Source organism: Corythoichthys intestinalis, chromosome 8 (genome assembly GCF_030265065.1).
Source record: "Corythoichthys intestinalis isolate RoL2023-P3 chromosome 8, ASM3026506v1, whole genome shotgun sequence".
NCBI classification, from domain to species: Eukaryota; Metazoa; Chordata; class Actinopteri; order Syngnathiformes; family Syngnathidae; genus Corythoichthys; species Corythoichthys intestinalis.
The window spans coordinates 24,188,084-24,210,226 of NC_080402.1; the positions used below are offsets into that span (position 1 = coordinate 24,188,084).

The 22,143-nt window shown below is 39.9% G+C and overlaps 1 protein-coding gene across 8 annotated transcripts in view; it reads left to right on the top strand.

Moving 5' to 3' along the window:
* The window catches only part of slit2 (slit homolog 2 (Drosophila)), a 225,464-nt gene that overhangs the window by 28,868 nt on the left and 174,453 nt on the right, over nucleotides 1-22,143 (top strand). The window lies entirely within an intron of this gene.

The following is a 22,143-nucleotide window of genomic DNA, read 5'->3' on the forward strand; positions in this document are numbered from 1 at the left end:
GGTGTTTGTAGAATATCCTAGAATGATTTTCCGACCAATGTATTGATAATCGTTGTATCTCCATATCGTCAGATCATCATTATCGTGAGCTTTGTATCAATCGTATCGTATCGTGAGGTACCAAGAGGTTCCCACTCCTACCGCGCATGCTATAAATGTTCCAAATTTGGCAAAAATCTGCAAGGCTTCTTACAGACAAGTTCACAAAAATATACTCAGTTGTGTATATTTTCACCATTTCAGACGTCCAACTGTTTGTTTTCAAGCAATTAAAAGGTCACTCTTCCATAATATTCTCCCTCCAAAACAACTGTGTCCTCAACACACACATTTACTCCATACCACAGGGCACAGACTGCATTAGGTTACGCACATCTGGAGACGCCATGTGGCGGGCAGCACCCCAACAAACATGTCTCTTTTTGTATTTGCCACTGGGACACACACTCGCACGCACGCCCATACGCACACACCACACACATGCACACCTACTCTTTCCCTGTATTCTATTGTCGAGTGCTGAGAACCACAGCTGTGACTGTTTGCTTCAAGCGTTTGCTGAGAGACAGAAAGCGAAGGTGATTGGGTCCAACAGAGCCAGTTCATTAGATGGACTCTGTAAAACATGATGGCCCCGTAAAAGATCAGCACCTTTGCCAAGAACCCGGACAACCGTCGGGATGGGAACGCACAAGCGTGCGTGTGTATGTGTGAGCGCAATCATGGACTTTATGGCCACTGAACTGACAGAGTTCACTTCTGGCACCTTTTATGATGATCTGTTTTTATTAAAATTGTAGAGTAAATGCTTGGAGATTGATGAAAGGATGGTGCGCAAGATGAAAAGAGAACAGTCTCTAATTCCACAAGTCTGGTGTTGTTTCAGCATGAATGAGTTTAGAATGATGGGATGTTTGGATTTTATTGTGTGTTTGTTATTTTCTTGCCTTGCTTGTTTCCAACGTCATGCTGATTTCAGATTGTTCAAATATTGTAGTCTTCTTTGACTTAAACAAAAGATGGAACAGTAATGTGGTGCGATTTTAAGATTCTCACTGATCGTCAGAGATTTTAGTTTAGGGATTGTACTTTTAAGCGAATATGTCGATCCACACATTATCTTTTTAATGTGTTCTCATCAGCATCACAGGTGAGCTGGAGTACATCACATTGGGCCGGCGTCGGGGTTCACCTATGATTGGTCACCAGTGTTGGGCACGTTACTTTAAAAAAGTAATTAGTTATAGTTACTCACTACTTCTTCCAAAATGTAACTGAGTTAGTAACTGAATTACTCTATAGTAAAAGTAACTAGTTACCAAGGAAAGTAACTATTTCCGTTACTTTAAAAAGAAGTTGTATGTCAAAGAATTTGAAATTTTCTTAGCAGTATTCGAGTCAGTTGAATAGAGAACTGACAGGTAGTTAGGGTTAGGGTTAGGGTTAGGGTTATGGAACCTTGTAGTATTTATTGCACCTCCCCAGCAACAGATTTATCCTACATTTGAAGTGCAACAAAAATAAACAGATTTGAATTGCTTACCACAGATGTCGACAAAAGCTTTGCCCCGGGACATAAATTACACTTTACATGCACGTTCTTTCCTTTAATTTCGACCAACTTGAAATAGCGTTTATTTCTCCACCTTGTAAAGGACAAATTTTCCTCTGAATGCTCTGCCATCATATCCCTCTGCATCTGTTTTGCGTGTGTGTGTGTTTGCCGCATGCGCTGTTCCGGTTTGTTTAAAAAAAAAAAAAAAAAAAAAAAAACATAAACAACCGGCTCTGAAGTCTGTGTGCTAGCGTTTACGTCACAGAATGTGGGATCACGTGAGATTTGACAACAATGCAGCCATATTGGAAGCAGGTCTGGCTCGCGGGACATTAAACTTTACTTGTCAGGTCGATAAAGAGACAAACTCATTACTAAGGCGAAGAACAGATATGTGACGAAACTTAAGGATGTGAAATATGTTGACCCTTACGAGCAAGCCGAAGACAAATGGAGTAAAGATGTCGACGGACTTCTACAATTACGCGAAAGAGACATTCTGCTGTATTTATTGTTTGGTGTATGTTACGAAACTCATCAGCGATTCCGAAATTACAAATCGCTACAAAGCTACGAACAGTTTTGCTGCGGATGGGTGCAGGACCTGCACATTATGACCGTATCAAACGGCAACTCCATCGTTCTTGCAAAGGTAGGCTATGTGTGTTTACTATTTTCATTGCTATGAACCTGAACGCACCCCAAGTGTTGGATGACAAATAAACAGAGCAGAGTAGACTCGCTACGGCTGGTATTTTCTTCAATTTATCCAAAGTAACGCATCGCTTTTGACCGTCAGTAACGGTAACGGCGTTGTAACGACTGAAAAAATTGGATTACCCCGTTACTGAAAAAATAACACCGTTATATAACGGCGTTATTTATAACGGCGTTATTCCCAACACTGTTGGTCACCAACCAATCTGAGCACATATAAACAAATTATTCATTTTCACAAAATCAGCAAAAAAAGGTTTTATAAAGCTAAATGGAAATGAACTTTGGAGCCCGATTAAGTCCCTACAAAGTTATTTCATGTGCTGCTGTTAGAGTATACAAGTGCACAAGTGTAGTGCAGTGCCATAAAAAAAAAAAAAAAAGGCCTACAAAGAAAGAAACACAGTGCGGATAGTCAAAGACTGTGGATGTTCAATGATGTTTTGGGGTTGTTTTGCTACCTCAGGCACTGGGTGCCTTCACAGTGTGCAAGGAGTCATGAAATTTGAAAACTATCGAAATGTTTTGGGCCGTAATATAGGATGTAGTGTCTGATAATTGGGTCTGCGTCCGAGGTCATGGGTGTTCCAACAGGACAATGACCCAAAACATACCTCAAACAGCACCAAGAAAAATGGTTGGAGACAAAGCGCTGGAGAATTCTGAAGTGGCCATCGATAAATCCGGATCAAAATCCATTGAACACCTATGGAGGGATCTCAAAATTACTGTTGCAAGAAGGCACCCTTCAAATCTGAGAGACCTGGAACACTTCGCAAAAGAACAGTGGTCCAAAATTCCATCTGAGAGGTGCTTGTTGATGTTATTGGAAGTGATTGCTTTATGTTATTTCTTCTAAAGGATATGCATCAGTTTGACTAAAAATATTTTTGGTATTTACTTTTGGGTTACAAATCAAATATATATAGGATTTTTGTCAGATGAAGAATTTAAGGGGTTCACCTTCCTCTTATATTCAAATCCCTTACATTTTAGCTCACTTATGAAATTGAGCTCTACCTAACCTGCCAGAAAATTGACAGAATTTTCTGTCATCTTCATATTTTGAATTGCAGCTGTTTGTTGAAAACATTTTTGTCTGATTACACCAAACTTGACTAATATCATCATATAAAATGCTTCAATCGTATGACTTAATTAATGATATGCCAATGGTCTGTACGTTTTGTCACTACTGTAAAGCTGAAACTGTAAAACAGAAATTCCCAATTGGTTTTCAATCCTCATGCTTTCTTTTTGGTGGATCTGGACAGCTTCTGGGTCTGGACCCCGGTCCGACATTTGGTAATTTCTCCTATAATTCTAATTTGGCAAGTGAATTTCAATATTTCCATGTGAAATTGACAGATATTTCATAGTCATATTTATTAAAAACAAAAAAGGTTATTACATAGTAATGAATGTGTCATGTTGGTAATAGGCATTTGCCGGTTACCGGTTTCAAGGTTTACCTTGGAATTAAAATGCCACAGTTTCAAAACCACTAACATTTTCCGTCACACTGTATTACGGTATTAGCTATTTTTTATGTCCCAAAAATGCAGCGAGAAATGGAGTGGGAGCACTCACCCCTCCCCCTCCGATTGTTGCTATGTCCGTCAGTGACGCTACTCTGTGCAATAGACTGGAGTTGAAACAATGGCTGAAGGTGGTGAGCTTTTTCCTCCCTCAAAAGAAAAAAATGCTTGTATGGGAGTATTTTGGCTACCGAAAAGAAGTAGACGGCCGTGGATTAGAGGAGGAAAGACATCCCACGTGCAAGACTTGCTTGCGGAGGGTGGCTGCAAAGGGGGGCAACACCTCAAACTTCATTTCACATTTACGTAACCATCATCCGTCACGTTATACGAAATTGAAGGTAAATAAACGCTGTCATTTACGTTTCCCAGCAGCTACGAGAGTTCTCTCCAGCATGTTTAGTGTGTCTAGCAATGGTAAAACAAATACTAACTATATCTAAATACTAAATACTAAATACGTAACTAGCTTGTTAAAGAGGCAGATAATGTGGCTAGTTAGCATGTCAAGATGGCTAACTGGGTTCCTCTCTTGCATTAGCCAAATTTTCTGAAGTTTTCCGCGCTAGGGTACTTGCCAACAGTCCCGGATTGTGAGGGAGTCATTACAACCTAGAATATAGGACGTTCCGTTTGGTACCGCCGCTGCCGATGGAACCAATCTGAACTTCCTATATTGCGTGTTCCCCCCGCACAATCTGGGACTGTTGGGAACCATAATTCTTTCGCGATTGTAAACATCTGTTCAAAATAACATTTTCATGTTTTTGTCTCTCTGGCAACTTTCTGTGTTGAGAGGGGGGTGGGGGGGTGGCTGGGTGGGTGAGTGTAATGTGTAAATAATGATACGAGTCACACTCTTGCTCACCATTAATATTCAACTAATTAATATTAATAGTAGTAGTGGACACATCCTCTCACCTCACCGCTCCAAACTTTACCCAGAAAAGGTAAACATGCTCACATTCCTGCATCATAACTTGGACTTTATGAGAAATATGGAGAAAATGAGCAAGTCTCTAAAATGTTGAAGTACCTGCAAAATACATGTACCGTATTTTCGGACTATAAGTCGCAGTTTTTTTTCATAGTTTGGCTGGGAGTGCGACTTATACACTGGAGCGACTTATGTGTGAAATTATTAACGCATTATAATATCATTTCACATGATATTTTGGTGTTTTGGAGTGACACTGATGGTTTGGTAAACTTGTTAGCATGTTCTTTATGCTATAGTTATCTGAACAGCTCTTAATAGTTATGTTACGTTAACATACCGGCTATGTTCGCATTTCGTTGTTCATGCATCATGTAACATGATCATACTGTACACTTATTCAGCATGTTGTTCTCTATTGTATTTTTATTTTAAATGCCTTTCAAGATGACATATCTGTTCTATGTGTTGGATTTTATCAAGTAAATTTCCCCCAAAAATGCAAATTATATGTTTTTTTTTAATTTTTCTCTCCATTGCGCATTTTTGGGCTAGTGCGACTTATACTCAGGTGCAACTTATAGTCCAAATAATACGGTATACAGTATGTTATTTCAATTTTATTTGGAAGTATTTACTTTTTTATGGAGAATAATTATTTTTGTTCTTGTCTTAAATAATGTTGAGCTACTTGAGCTGTGGCTTTGGGTTTTAGTTAACAAATATTTTAAATAAAATTAACTTTTTTTTTTGTCTATATATTTTAACATTATATTCATGTTGATGGTCTAATTTGCAAATATGTTCTGACAAATAAAAAAATCCCATTCAATGGAAAACGTTTTTTTTAACTCATACATCTCAAAATAGCACATTTTAGAGCTATAATTGCAATACCGTGATACCGTGAAACCACGGTATTTTTGCTGACAGTTATCATACCGTCAAAATCTCATACCGGCACATGCCTAGTTGGTAAGCATTTATATTTAATTAATCTTATACTTGGTACAAGTTGAAAACTTTGTTGTCAAAGGCAAATCTGGTGTTATTGTTTTTTAAATGGTATCCCGTTTGCTCACTTACTTTGGACTTGAAACTGAAAAAGACGTTTGATTTAGCATGATGATGTGACATTTAGTGTGTGTGTTTGTGAGTAAATGTGTGTTTGTACGTGTAATAGCAGTTAATCCTCAGCTAAACGGTGCCATGATGAGGCTTTACCAGCCGGCATTGTTGCTTAGCAGCCTAGTAGGTTGTCCCTTTGTCTTTCGTAAAGCCCGACACACACACAAACACAGACACGCACAAACGCACGCACTTGCCACCTCGGTCGAGACAACAAGGTCTACACAATGGTCCAAAGAGCGTGAGCGTTTTGGGGGGGGGGGAACGGATCCCCTCGCCGTGTCCCAAGTTAACAAGGATGAAAATAAGGAGTAGGAAAAGGGAAGGTCAGGGGTAAAGAAAATCACATTGTTCACTCGGTAAATAATGTTTTTTAATTAAGAGAAAACACAATCCGTGCTTTTAGTTGCCACAGAGACTATGACCTCTTGGCTCCTAGAGAGGTGAAAGGTGAAGAATGTCCAAGTCAGGAGGTCTAAGCATGAGGTGGCATGTTCAAGGTGGAATGTCCTGCTCGACATTTACGATAAAGCTTACAAAATTAACTAGGGTTGTTCCGATCATGTTTTTTTGCTCCCGATCCCGATCGTTTTAGTTTGAGTATCTGCCGATCCCGATATTTCCTGATCCGATTGCTTTTTTTTTTTGCTCCCGATTCAATTCCAATCATTCCCGATAATTTTTCCCGATCATATACATTTTGGCAATGCATTAAGAAAAAAATGAATAAAACTCGGACGAATATATACATTCAAATACAGTACATAAGTACTGTATTTGTTTATTATGACAATAAATCCTCAAGATGGCATTTACATTATTAACATTCTTTCTGTGAGAGGGATCCACGGATAGAAAGACTTGTGACTTTGTATATTGTGACTAAATATTGCCATCTAGTGTATTTGTTGAGCTTTCAGTAAATGATACTGTAGCCATGCCCAAATGCATGATGGGAAGTGGAACCATGACTGTGCGTAGTGCTACCAATTGATATATCTTCTCTGCGTTGAGAAATAACATAAGGTGTTAAGAAAATATCAATTGCTACCTTGCTTCCCCACATTTCTTCCCATGATATTCCTAATTGTAGGGAGAGGGATTGTAAGGCTTTAGCCAATTAAAAAAACGCTCCAAAGGCGGCCAAAATTCACTCTACTCATTTTACGCTGCCGTTTATCACTCTATATAGGTAAAACGGTGCCATTACAGATTGAGCGCGACAACGCGTGAGTGGGTCGTGCAGTGCATGCATTAATTGCGTTAAATATTTTAGCGTGATACTTTTTTTTTTTTTTATTAATTACCGCCGTTATCGGGATAAATTTGATAACCCTACCTTAAGCCTAAACTAAAGACTCTGGATGAGTGTAACATATTATGTCTGTAACGTTAAATACAATTATAAAACGATTTAATTAAAATATATATATATATATATATATACTAAAAAAAGGCATGGACATTTTTTGGCCGATTCCGATACTTTGAAAATGACGTGATCGGACCCGATCGAATCTCTAAAATTAACTCATTTGAACTAGTTCAAATGGATTGGACGTTTATCCCCAACAATGGCAGTCAATGAGTTTAAACAAATAGAATTGTGGTTCCTTGATGACACACAAACATACTCACCATATCAGCATTTAGCACAATTTCCTGTTTCTCTGAATGAGCTATAACTGAGATAAATACCCGCATGCACAAACCTAACTCTCATTAAACAAAAGACCTCTTTTCAAATGTTCCCAGCAGATGCTGTCCAACTCTCCAGGAGTTATTTGGACTCATGTAAGGAGTCTGTGCAAATTGGGAAATACTTTGATTTATTATATCTTGAGGTATTTCTATGTGATGCGTTCTCACAAAGGAATCACCTTGAGTACAAACAAGCGCTTACGACAACATAAAGGTGCTGAGTGTCAGTGAGTCACTCATTTGCCTTCGCATGAGTAAGATGATTGACATCTGAATTGCTCAAGGCCACTCATTCCTAAGAGGTGAATTTACCATTCGTATCGCAGCACAATGCTACGATTCATGCTCAAGGGATTCGGAGAAGGCTTTGCCAAAGCCGGATTGGCATTATCAAGAGGGCACCCATACAAAAGATTATGTTATTCAGGCCGAATCTGATCACAGCCAGAAAAACTCTCTTCTGGAAGGGATGAAAGTAGCCTAGTCAGTTACGAATAGTCACCAGCTGCTGTTGATTCATTTTTTAATATCATTTCAAAAACAGATTACATGTGTAAAATATGATCATTAGCAATATCCTGCCACTAATTAAATCCAGCCTAACAAAATTATGGGAATTTATTGAGACTGATATTATATTCCGCAATATTTTATGCTACAAAGAGCCATACAATGCTTGACAATTTCTCTCTTGGCAAATAATGGCATTGGAAATGATTTGTTCCAGAGTCAAACTGCCAAACATTAACTCTTCAGGCAGTGCTGTGCTTATAAAAAAATGTCATTACTTACTGACAAGTGTAACTTGAAGTTGCATTCCAGCTATAAAAAAAAAAAAGTATCTTTAATACAATGTGTATGGCGGAAAACACAGACAAGACTGAAAAAGCAGTTTCTGCTCTTGCACTCCTCTTAAAAAAACTGCTGTATTTTAAGTCAAAACAACTGTTGTGTTTGATAGAAAAATATCTCTATATGCTGCCATAGCAGATTGATGGCGCATTAAGCACCCAAACTATTTTTAATTTGTCCGTTTTACCCTGGAAACCCCTGTTTACAGACGTCGCACAACCGCTTTTGTTTCAACCTAGCCATAAAAAGAAGGTAAGTCACCTGAGTGTTTTCCTCCATATACACTCTTTTCTGTGATTAAAATCCCCAAATTTTACTGCATTATTTGAATCCCAACTCTATCATCATCATTGTAATTTACTTTCAAGCACTCGCAAGATACCGTATGTTGCTGCTTCATGTGACATTGCAAAAGATTTTTTATGAGGATTTCCTCATTTTTTTAAATTTAAATTTTTAGAGATGAAATTCACTGTTTTCTAAGTACAGCGCGTCAAATGTCATTTTCCAAGCTAAAAACAATGTGTATTGTACAAATTATGTCTTCGTTTAACTATCTTTTTTGGCAATGATTAAACATTCCGGTGGCATGGTGGCAGAATGGTTAGCACGTACCCCTCACAGCTCTGAGATCGAGGGTTCAGTCCCGGGCTCCGGCCTTCCTGTGTGGAGTTTGCATGTTCATCCCGTGCCTGCGTGTGTTTCCTCCGGGTGCTCCAGTTGGCTGATAGAACACTCTAAATTGGCACTAGGTATGAGTTTATGCGCAAATGGTTGTTCGTCTCCTTGTGCCCTGCGATTGGCTGGCAACCAATTCAGGGTGTACCCAGCCTACTGACCATAGTTAGCTGGGATTGGCTCTAGCACCCTAGTGAGGATCAGCGGCTCGGAAAATGAATGAATGAATTAAATATTCCTTCACCATTGAAAATGTCATTTTTAATATTCCGAGTCAAAGATAATATTTGGCCGAAAAATAGATTACACATAACATTAGGCCTGACAGATGTTTTCGGTGTAATTTTTGGGTGCAGATTCCAGAATTGATGTTTTTAAATTGTGTATATAATGTTTTTACAAAGGATATGACTGTGTGCATGTAGTAACAGTGTAGTAGTAGTTAGCTGATTTTTATTGTGGTAATATTTGCCCAGTGTTGCAAGCTAGCTAGCTATCCATCAATCTGTTCGTCCATCAGTGTCTATATTTTAATCCATATAATAATAGTACTAATATTTCCTCTCTTTGACTACAGTGACATAGCATCACAATTTTGCACAGCAGCTTAATCAATCACCTGTTGGGTGTGCGAGTGTCAGAAGTCGATAGCTGACAGGTGAGAGGTCATGGGGAACATCCAACGAGATCTCCAGGATAATGAACATGCCAGGCAGGAGTGGCGGCGAGAAGCAGTGAGAGTTAGCATCCGAAAAAAAGGGGGAGAATTGGAACCCCAACCCGAGAGAGAAAGGGAAAACAGAATGAATGAAGGGTATTTAACGGAAAGATTAGAGTTGTGTTTGCTGTCTTAAATGGTGTGGGAAAAAAGGGAAAAAAGTGGAGGAAGGCAATGAAGTGAGGACAGAAGTGTATTGTAAATTGTGAGTGAGCTGTGAACGGGACATGCAGAGAAAGTCAAGAAAGAAGAGAAAAGAAGTTGAGGCATCTTAGCCCTCACTGTAGATGGCAGGTAGCCTGAAGCCTGGAGCCTGCATGTCTGTTCCACACAACTCTCAGGTGCGTGTGTAACTTGAGCATGCACGATATAGAGTGATAACCAACGAAAACACGAGTTGTGTGTACATATGAATGAATGCCTACTTCTTGTTTCACTGATGTGTTATTATCTCATTGACTTCCATTGTGATTTGCCGACAGCTCTCCCAGTCAAAATGGATAGGACGTCTAATGTCATCAATGGCAGCCAATCAGTTCAAATGGTTTGGACCTTGGTCGGTATTAAAGGCGAACATTTTTTTTTTTTTTTAACGTGAGTGAAAAATTATACAATTAATCAGAATTGCAGAAGTGGCAATTCATTTGGAAAACCATTCAGTTCAGGTGGCTTTCCAGATACAGTGGGGCAAATAAATATCACTTTGTTTGATTTTTAAAGAATTTATTTGCAAATCATGGTGGAAAATAAGTATTTGGTCAAAAGTTCATCTCAATACTTTGTTATGTACCCTTTGTTGGCAATAACGGAGGCCGAACATTTTCTGTAACTCTTCACAAGCTTTTCACACACTGTTGCTGGTATTTTTGCCCATTCCTCCATGCAGATCTCCTCTAGAGCAGTGATGTTTTGGGGCTGTCATTGGGCAACACGGAATTTCAACTCCCTCCACAAATTTTCTATTGGGTTGAGATCTGGAGACTGGCTAGGCCACTCCAGGACCTTGAAATGCTTCTTACGAAGCAACTTCTTTGTTGCCCTGGCTGTGTGTTTGGGATCATTGTCATGCTGAAAGACCCAGCCACGTCTCATCTTCAATGCCCTTGCTGAAGGAAGGAGATTTTCATTTAAAATCTCTCGATACATGGCCCCATGCATTCTTTCCTTTACACAGATCAGTCGTCCTAGTCCCTTTGCAGAAAAACAGCCCCAAAGCATTTCCACCCCCATGCTTCACAGTGGGTATGGTGTTCTTCGGATGCAATTCAGTATTCTTTCTCCTCCAAACACGAGAATCTGTGTTTCTACCAAAAAGTTCTATTTTGGTTTCACCTGACCATAACACATTCTCCCAGTCCTCTTCTGGATCATCCAAATGCCCTCTAGCGTACCGCGGACGGGCCTGGACGTGTAGGATTCGAGTCCCTGGCGACACATTGTGTGACTGATAGTAGCCTTTGTTACTGTGGTCCCAGCTCTCTGTAGGTCATTCACTAGGTCTCCTCGTGTGGTTCTGAGATTTTTGCTCACCGTTCTTGTTATCATTTTGACGCCATGGGGTGAGATCTTGCGTGGAGCCCCAGATCAAGGGAGATTATTATTGGTCTTGTTTGTCTTCCATTTTCTAATAATTGCTTCCACAGTTGATTTCTTTATACCAAGCGTTTTACCTATTGTAGATTCAGTCTTCCCAGCCTGGTGCAGGTCTACAATTTTGTCTGTAGTGTCTTCGGCAGCTTTTTGGTCTTGGCCAGAGTGGAGTTTGGAGTGTGACTGACTGAGATTGTGGACAGGTGTCTTTTTAACCGATAATGAGTTAGCACAGGTGCCATTAATACAGCTAACGAGTGGAGCCTCGTTAGACCTCGTTACAAGAAGTTAGACCTCTTTGACAGCCAGAAATCATACTTGTTTGTAGGTGACCAAATACTTATTTTACACTCTAATTTGGAAATAAATTCTTTAAAAATCAAACAATGTGATTTTCTGTTTTTTTTTTCTCCAGACTCTGTCTCTCATGGTTGAGGTTTACCCATGTTGACAATTACAGGCCTCTCTAATCTTTTCAAGTGGGAGAACTTGCACAATTGGTGGTTGACAAAATACTTATTTGCCCCACTGTATAAAGATGGCTGCGAGCCTTCCGAGTCAAAATAAATTGGACGTTTATCACTGTCAGTCGCATCAAATTTCCTTTATGGTTTGAGCCTTGTTTTGTATTGGGGACTGTCATCTTTTTCTGGCGTGAATTTCACAGGTAATCGGAGCTGCAGTAGTAGAAATTCATGTGGAAAACCATCCGCTCCAGGTAACTATCCAAAAATTAGTATAGCTGCTAGTGCTAGCCATCCCGGTTCAAACTGAGACGATGCCCTACCTGTTCCTCGCTGCCATAAGCAGCGTTGATTTATATTCCGTCCTGTCCTGTTTTATTTTGGTGGGTTCCTGTTACTTTGGGTTAACTTTGTCAGCTTTGTTTTTCCTTCCCTGATTACCTGATTGCCCACACCTGTTCATCATTAGCCCTACTCCTTATATACCCCCATGTTTCGTGTCCTTTGCCAGTGCGTTTTCGTTTGTTGGACTTGGACTGGCAGTAGGATGCTAGAACACCGTCTTCAGGTTTCAATTTTGTTTCATACCCTCTCTTTGCTGTTTCCAGTTGTGTTTTGAAGAGCTTTGTTTTCACTTTCCTGGCAAAAAATCCAATATTGAAACCTGTCATCCATATCTTGTAAGGGTGTAACGGTACATGTATTCGTATTGAACCGTTTCGGTAATTGGTGCTCGGTTCACGAGTTTCTGACGTAATGTAACCCTTACTTTTCGAGGCTGTGAGTCGATCGGGTTACAGTTTCTTTGTGTAGATTATATTTACCCCATCTTCTCTACTATAATGAGGACCAGCATGGTAGGACAGTAAGAAACGTCAACGGGGCTACAGCGTGGCCGCCGCGAGAACACATTGAAACGCGGCCGTTAAAGTCAATCTGCCAATGCACACCAGTCGTAGTGCGGCCGCGTGTTAGACGCGTCCCAGAAGCGGCTCAACCCGATGCACGCGAAAAGAACGGCAGAGTTTATTATTTGACACGAGACATGGCCCTCCTGCGTCAATACTGCTAGCTAGCAAACCGGGCAGACTGGAAGTCACTCGTGTAAAAATACGGTGGATCCGATCGATTTTCAAACTAATATGCAATCGTAACCTACTTTTTGAGTCCATCAGATCTCTTGAGTGGTAGATCGGGGCACAGTTGACTTGTCTTTGTTGATTTACAGTTGTCTTCTCTGCTATAATAATAACCAACACGGCCCCGTGTTCAATACAACACCCTCCTACCACAACAAAACAAGTAGGAACTAATATTCACATAGGAACTAAAGTTATACAACATAAAATATACAATATAAATGAATACTACATCACATTTGTAAAATACAAACACATAATAAAATAAATAATAGCCCATTTAAATCAAATAAATTGAAATGAGCTAAAACACCTGTAATTAAATAATAAGAATAATACACAGATCCTGCTTACACAATTTGAATTTATTAATTTCTGTGTGGCGTTTTAACTTGACAAAATCCACCAATAAAGCTTTTGAAAACCGTTCTTAAGAAAAAAATGATTCATTGAAGCATTTCATTTGTAAAATACATGATAAAATCTTTGTCATTGGAATTGCTTTTCTCTTTAGCACAGGACTTCTTTTTTCTTCTTTCTTTCAGAAATAAAGCTGACCAGTACGCGGCGTCTGAAAGGCAAATTGTTGTTGGATTATTATCTTTAAATACCCGCTACTTTATGAGCAGAATTCTAGCTTTGTATAGGCTACTGTTCCTATTGTTGAAAGCACAAAAGTGTGTAATAAATAACTAGCACATTTATATTTTGCATTTTGTTTTCTTACTGTACCGAAAATGAACCGAAGCGTGACCTCAAAACTAAGAGCCGAGATTTTTGTGTACCCCTGCATTTGAGTCCAGCAGTGACTTTCCCTGTTTTGACACCTATCAGTTGCCACGTTTAAATGGAGCCAAATATTCCAATTACAATCGGAATATTTGTTCAAACCGAATAAATGTGTTCCATATAAACACCTCATTCGGAATGAACAGGCCCAAACCGAATGGAATTTCATTCCGTTTCATAGGGGTGGAATATTCCTTTTCCCAAACCGATTAGAAGTAAAATTATATCATGTAAACAGGGAAGCGAAATGGTGTCTGGTTGCGTTCTTTCTGCACATGCTCCGTACTGACGTGGTGACGTCACTTGGTGACGTAAGTAACGTCACTTGCAACATGGCTTCCAAGCACACGCACAGCGCACCCACACAACTTTTTAAATGAACGGCGTATCATTCTGAAGTTTTGTTTCCACTCGAAAAGTTAAAACAGCAGCTGATCTGACGATCGATCTCCATGTTTTGCAACGTGACGCTTTGTTTTGATTAATCTGCGCATGTCAGACGGCAGTTGTCAAACGTCCTTTCGGAATAAAGGCAGACACATGTAAACGCTGGATCGGAATAGATGAAGTGACATGTAAACAGCTGATCTGAAATTTCCATTCGGAATGATTTGAATCGGTATGAATAAAAGTCAGCATGTAAACGTGGCTATTGTTATGATAGTAAAAGAGTTCAAACCAACAGTAAATACTCATGTTAAATGTGTGTTTTTGCTCAATACATATTGGGAACCACTGCTGGAAGCGCTGTACTTTTCCTCTCCGGTCACCCTCCCTCTGTAGGCTATCTGCAGGTATATATACACGTGCGGCACAAGCTGATGGATGTGTCAGCCAGCTCGATGAGTTATGGGAGGGATTATGAAGTAATCAGGACAATTTATCATGCACGGCTCCTCGACTCGCTCCAATCGCATCCACTCAGCAGTATTGACCCTGGCGTTATGGCTGTGCCGCGCTAATAAAGTGTGTGGATCATTCTTTTTAAATGACCACATAATCAGCGTCTAATTAGTCATTGGAGCAGATAATATTTCATTCGGTGCTGCCCTAACTCCAAGATATATTCAGTTTTGTAATCTCAAGTATTGGGTGGAGATCCCACAAATATTTCATACTTCAGGAATACTTTTTCGTGCTTTCAACATGCACTCTGGATTGCTCATGCCTTTTTCGAGCGAAAGTTATATTTCAAAATTGAACAATTTCACCACCGAAGAAAAATGTCACAAAAAATATATACTGTAAACCATGGGTGTCCAAAGTGAGACTTAAATCAATAACTTTCTAAAAATGTTGAGTGCGTGTTAAAATTTTGCACACATACTGTCTTTTTTTATTTCTTTTAATGTCTTTTATCATAGTGTAGCATGTTGAGGGATTGCTATCGTTACAGGTTTTTTTCACAGGAGATTTGTACTGTTTGTCAAAAATCTGCATTTCTTAAAATCTTCTTAACTGGAATTAATTTCATATAAAATATTTTGTTTTGTGACTGTTTAATGTCAGGACGTAAAGGAATTTGGTAAACTTTGTTCTCACCTCACACATTCCTACAGAGGCTGAAATATTCTTGCAATAAGCCAGTGGCAGTTACCTTTTTTCCCTTGTGCTGCTTGCTATCTTGCTTCTCATATGAACGTGTGTCTAAGATAGCGACCCCGTCCCCACAGAGACAAAGAAACTGAATACCTGACAAGAGCTAGAGGAACAGCATTAAACAATCGTGGCCATGTGTACTCAGAGAAACCTCTCGTGGCAAGACATGAATCAGCACATTCACATGGCAACATATCAGATGTTCGTGCCTATTCTAATGCTTTTTTTTTTTTTTTTTAATGCTACAGACCACAAAAATAAAGATGGTGGGCCCCAAATGGCACCACGGGCTTGACTTTGGACATGCTTGCTGTGTACATCGACAAATACCGACGCTCTTTTCTAAATATACTAAAAAATGTTCAGTGTCAAATCGTAGCTTCTTTCGTTGAACATAAAACTACATCAACATTATTGTTATTTAAAACTATAACAACAAACAAAAATATATTGATGATGAAAATAGTAATGCACTGAACGAATGATTTCAACAACGAAGATATTTACACTGGACATTATTCGAAAGTTATCATTAGCTTAACTCAATCACTGTCAGCCTAGGTCACAGAGTATGGGTTGTGGTAGTTCATAAAAGAGGAAAACTAATATTGAAAACACTTATTGACAGCAATCGACGTCCAATCCATTTCAAACTAGATTCGACGTCTATTGCTGTTACTGGCAGCCAAAGAGTTAACTATGTAAGGTCAGAAACAAAATGCACGAGCCACATTTATTTGGATGTCACAATTGGATGTTAAATGGGCGCTGCAGAAATATTGTTCCGTGTGCCACAAGTTTGAGCCTCCTGTTCTGTATGAGTGCAATAAAAACATTTGAGAAAAAAATCGTAATTTGTGCATTAAAGGGTTAATTAATGAAATACAAAAAACTGCCCGCACTGCAAAGTGAATGCCAAATGTCACACTCCTGGAATTCCCTTGCTTACAGGCAGAACTGCTCTGTTGTGGATTTTTTCGTCCACCATTGTGTCTGCGTTGTTTATACGGAAAAGTGGCACAGAAGAACATTGAGAAAAATGTGGTCTTTTCAGGCAGTGTTACAGGGGTGAGCGAGAGTAGAATGAGGAGAAAAGGTTGCATCGGTGTCAATCAGTCAGCAGACCTAACATGGCCGTCTATCTCCGCCTGCGGGTGTCGGCCTCCTCCCTCTCCTCTAATCCTCCATCTTGGCTACATGTCAAGCCGCCTTGTCCAGTTTCACAATATCCCCCCTCCAGGGCAGGCAACTGCATCGCCTCTCTGGCTCCATTAGTGCCACTCCACAAACATAGTCGGCATTCTCCAGCGGGACCGTCATCGCCAGCCATTGGCACCCCCGTCACTCTCAAAAGTTCCCTCATTCTCCTTCTTGGCCACCCTCACCTTCTTCCCCTCCATCGCTTTTCTCCATCCCTCTATCATCTTTCTCTCCCCTCCATCCAATGCGTTGGTTTGGAGAGGCTTACGCAAGACCCTCATCCACAGTAACAACAAAAAAGAGGAAACTAGAAGCTGAGCTGACCGCTGCTTCCTCCCTGCGATGTTGTTCACAAGTTTCAAGTCTCTGGCATTATTTCGCCCCTAAAGCTGAGTGTGTTTTGAATTGACCACAGCGACTTAGCCTCATTAAAACGCATCATGAGGCCTCGATGAGAGCCACGCCACATCGCCCCGTCAGAATGTGAGGCATTTGAATAGGAATGAGAATATCAGTGCTGTGAGAACAGAGAAAGCGTAGCTGCATAAATGTCTCTAGCGTCTAATGACAGCTTCTACAAGTAACCCAGAGGCATTATTATCCCATTACTGTTCCCTGTCATTTCTACACTAACGCAGAGTGCATCCCCAACTTACCCAGTACGCCCCCCTAATTGAATGGATTGCTCTTAAAGGACACTGACCTCTCTGCAAGCGCCTGACTGACACAAAAGTACTCTCCAACACACTCACTCACACACACACAGACATGCAATTGCACTCCTACACATGCCAACAAGATTGGGTAATTCCAAATAAAATACTGTAGATGTTATCTCAACAAGTACTACAATAAACTATTCAGGACAAGTTGGGACGCTGATTATTCATCGCTTTCACCCTTGAACACTGTCATGTTTGTCTACATGTTTCTATAGTAATCTATTAGGCAATAACAAGTGGGATTATTGTTCATTCTTTACACTATAAAACCGCAGCAATAATAGAGGAATACAAGAATCCTGAATGAAGTGTGCCTGAAATAGAACAATGAAGTTGTAATTTCTAAGAGAATAAAGTTGTAACCTTATAACAATATCTAAAAATGTCATTAGAATAAATTGCAACCTATCATCCATCCATCCATCCATCCATCCATCCATCCATCCATCCATCCATCCATCCATCCATCCATCCATCCATCTACAGTGTATCACAAAAGTGAGTACACCCTTCGCATTTCTGCAGATATTTAACCCCTTAATGCCTGCAATATGAAGCAATTGTCAGTCACAAATTTGAAAAATAAGGTCTTAATGAAACCTTTTTTTCAAATGTGTAAAAAAGAAAAAATAGTAATATGTGTAATAAGCGCCCTATTATCTGTAACCCTTGCTAAATCCTGATTTTTTTTTCTCATGGAACGTTCACATGCATGAGTTGACTTGCATTCAATTTTTTTTTTTTTTTTTTTTTTTTTTTTTGAGAAAAGATATTTCAAAATTCTGAATCAGTCTCAAAATCATGAAATTCTAAGTGCATCAAATGTGATACATTTGGCAAGAAGGGGTTAAATATATATTTTCATGGGACAACACTGACAAAATGACACTTTGATAATGTGTGCAGCTTATATAATAGTTAATTTATTTTCCCCTCAAAATTACTCAAAATATAGCCATTAATATCTAAACCCCTGGCGACAAAATTGAGTACACCGCATGGGAACTACGTACATCCCTAAATGTCCAAATTGAGTACTGTTTGTCATTTTCCCTCCAAAATGTCATGTGACTCGTTACAGGGGTGCTGTCAGCATTGCTGCACAGATTGAAGAGGTGGGGGGTCAGCCTGTTAGTGTTCAGACCATACGCCGTACTTTACATCAAATTGGTGTGCATGGCTGTCACCCCAGGAGGGAGCCTCTTCCGAAGACTGTACACAAGAAAGCCCGCAAACAGTTTGCTGAAGACATGTCAACAAAGCACATAGATTACTGGAACCATGTCCTATAGTCTTATGAGACAAAGATTAATTTGTATGGTTCCGATGGTCTCAAGCATGTGTGGCGGTGACCAAGTGAGGAGTACAAAGATAAGTGTGTCATGCCTACAGTCAAACATGGTGGTGGAAATGACCCCCCCCCACCACCACCACCACCACCACTTCAATCTCTGCAGCAATGCTGACAGCACTCCTGTAACGAGTCACATGACATTTTGGAGGGAAAATGACAAGCAGTACTCAATTTGGGTACATTTGTACATTTAGGGATGTACGTGGTTCCCATGCGGTGTACTCAATTTTGTTGCCAGGGGTTTAAATATTAATGGCTATATTTTGAGGGGAAAATAAATTAAATGTATTATATAAGCTGCACACAGACTACTTTTCCTTGTGTCGAAGTGTCATTTTGTCAGTTATTATTTTGTCACAATTATTATTGTGGTAACATCGCCAAAAAAAAACGCCAGCTTTGTCAGGTTTCTAATCATTTATTCCATCAACTTGTGCCTACTGTCCCCTGAAGCAAGTAAACAAGGTGAAAGTGAAACTAAAAAGGCTCTATCAAGTCAGCCACACGATGCGTTCAGGTACACCACGCAAACACATTCGCCACATTAGAACCCGGTTTGTTACATTACTAAGGGTTTTATTATTATCATTATTATTATTATTGCTATCATTATAATATTATTCCAATTTATTCATAATGTATTTGTTTTGCTCTTTGTAAATGATATTTGCAATAGTAACATCTACTAGTATATTTATTGAGAATTCAGTGTAGGTTTTTGGGCTGTGGAACGAATTAATGGAATTATTGTGTATTCTTATTGGGAAAATCCTGCTCGACATACGACCATTTCAACTTCCAAACAAGGCCCTGGAACGAGTTAATTTCTTATGTAGTGAACCACTATACTAATAATGATAATAAGAATATAAAAATATTAACTCTGGTGCACAGTGATCACTGCAGTGGATAGCTATTGAAACGTATCTTTGTCTTTAATGCACTGGTTTCTATGATTAAACTGCATAACAACCTCAAGAGTGTTCTCTGCTGCCACACTTTATTGAGGTCAATTTAGTGGTCAGTTGGTATAACTGCAAGTAAATATCCTCTGAATCACGATGGCCGTCAACCTGCCACCCGTGCCCACTACAACTGGCATATCCTGTCAATACTTACGAAGAGTAAAAGTGGTAAAAGAAAATATTATGGTATACAGTAACATCTAGGGAAAGCATCTGTTTGGAATATGAAATATTTGTGTATAGGATATAGAAATTTACGATCAACGATGTGTCCAGTGAAGTGGACATCATGCATCCCCCAGTACATTTTTTAACACAAGCCACATAATTGTGTCACTGTTTTTATGACTGCTTGAGTTATAAACTAGTATGTAATTGTTATATTAATAAGCAATTAATTGAAAATATACATTTTTTGCAGATAACCAGTAGTTTGCATTACTATAAGCAGTTTTTCTTATTTTGCAGACTTCAAAAGCAGCAAAGAATAAGGCAGTTTACAATAAATTCTATCCAGCTCCAGTGATGATACTTTAGAGACAACAGTGATGATGATTAGCTGTTGACAACAACAGAGACATTGGTGCTTAGGTGTAGGAGTCACAAGTATAAAGGCCGAGTTATACTTCCGCGTCAGACCTACGCCGTCAAGGAAGAACCGAGTTACGATCCTACGCCGTAGCCTGACGAGCGCCTCTCGAATTTTCTAACCTTCGCGTCACGTAGACGTGTATGACATGTCAAAAACGGACTGTGATTGGTCCGCTCAGACTGTTGTTTCCGGTTTAGCGCGAAATCACCGCCATTGTAGAATAGAATCAAACATTATTTTCTACACGCAAAAATGGACCAAGCCGACGGGAGTATCATCGAAGAGCAAGTCTCGTCAAGACATTATTGTGATTGCCAAATGGCAAGGTCGGCGATTGAAAAAAAAAAAAAAAAAAAATGGAAGAACCACCGAGACGTGTGCGTTCGGAATCGAGTGGCCACACGAAGCGGTGACCCAGTCGGCCAAAAACTGCCAACTTTTTATCACTTTATGTCGTATTTTTGGTTGGTGTACTTCATCATTTATTGTGTACATATGTTTGCTGTGAGTCTGACTTATTTATGTGTCACACTTCAAGTATATGAAGAATAAAGCACAGATTTGGTGTCAAAAGTGTTTTTTTGATCTTTAATTTTCAATAACAGACAGTTCACACACACAATACATCATCACTGATTGAGAGTGCCTCGGTGCTTTTTATGATAACGTTAAAATCAAGGCTCCCAACGCAGTTTGGGAAGTTCCATAGACACCAGAAATCTGCTATGGCTTCCCACTGGCTGGTTGTAGCACACGGCAAACAAATCGGGCTGGAGGGCTTTGCAGACCTTGAACGCAGTGCTCGACGCCAGTTTGAAGCTAGCCGCCACAGCTAGCTCTCTCCACCCGAGTCTAAAGCTCTCTGTGCGGCATCAAAAGTCAGCCAGACCGCCTCGAAACCGTCTTCTGCGTCGCCTGCCCCTCAACATTTGTATGTTCAATATTTATTCAGTGTTGATGAGCAGAATATTTACTTTCAAGAGTTCCATCTTGCATTGTTTATGTTTTCTCAGACTAGCGGAAGTCAACAAGCATGCCCCAAAACCGTACAAACATAACGCCACACCACTCTAGTGGCTTGGAAGTGAATTACCGAGCAACGCGTTCCCTCACCGCAGAACTATCGAATGTCGAATGATGCCGTAGTCGCTGCGCCGCCACCGCAATGCGGGAGTATAACTCAGGCTTTAGGGACAGTTTACATGGCGATTCTGCGACACCAAGACACAATGACTGTGTTGCGGAGTGGCCTCGCGTTCATATGGTGTCGGCGAAGACGGAAGGCAAAGACGCACAACTTGGAATCCTGCCTCCAAAGTGGAAGGATTCGATTGCTGAGGCTTGGGTGGGCTTGCTCTGCAGCCATATCAATGGAACGCTCCCGCGCCGATAACGTCAGCACACGCACACTTCACATTGGGCGTGCGCAGCGGTGCTACTAAACATTACAAAAGGCAAATGGTGGAAGGTTGGCTTTAATTTACTGTTTTAATAATATTTTTAATTTAAATATGTTGAATGGTTCCATTTTTGTGCCTTTTGAAGCAAAAGAATAATGTCATTGCTTGGAGTAGGCGAGCATGTTGTCTTCCTGGCTGAGGAGGTTGTTGGGGTCAAAGTGCATCGTTCGCTATCACCTTGTAAATCTGCACTGCCCCCTAGGGTCTGGCATGAATACTACATTGTTTTGATGCGGAATTGCGACATTGGTCAAATGGAGACGAAACCATATAGATTGAAACATGGTCACTATGGTCACTATGCAAACAGCCCCTAAGTTTCATTGGTTTTCTTATTCAGGCCTATACATTGTGTTTATAGTGAGTGTTGAAAGTGTTGAATTTTCGCATAAATTGTTGAAATGTTTATCATAGCATAAAAAGAAAAAAACAGTTTCTATATTTA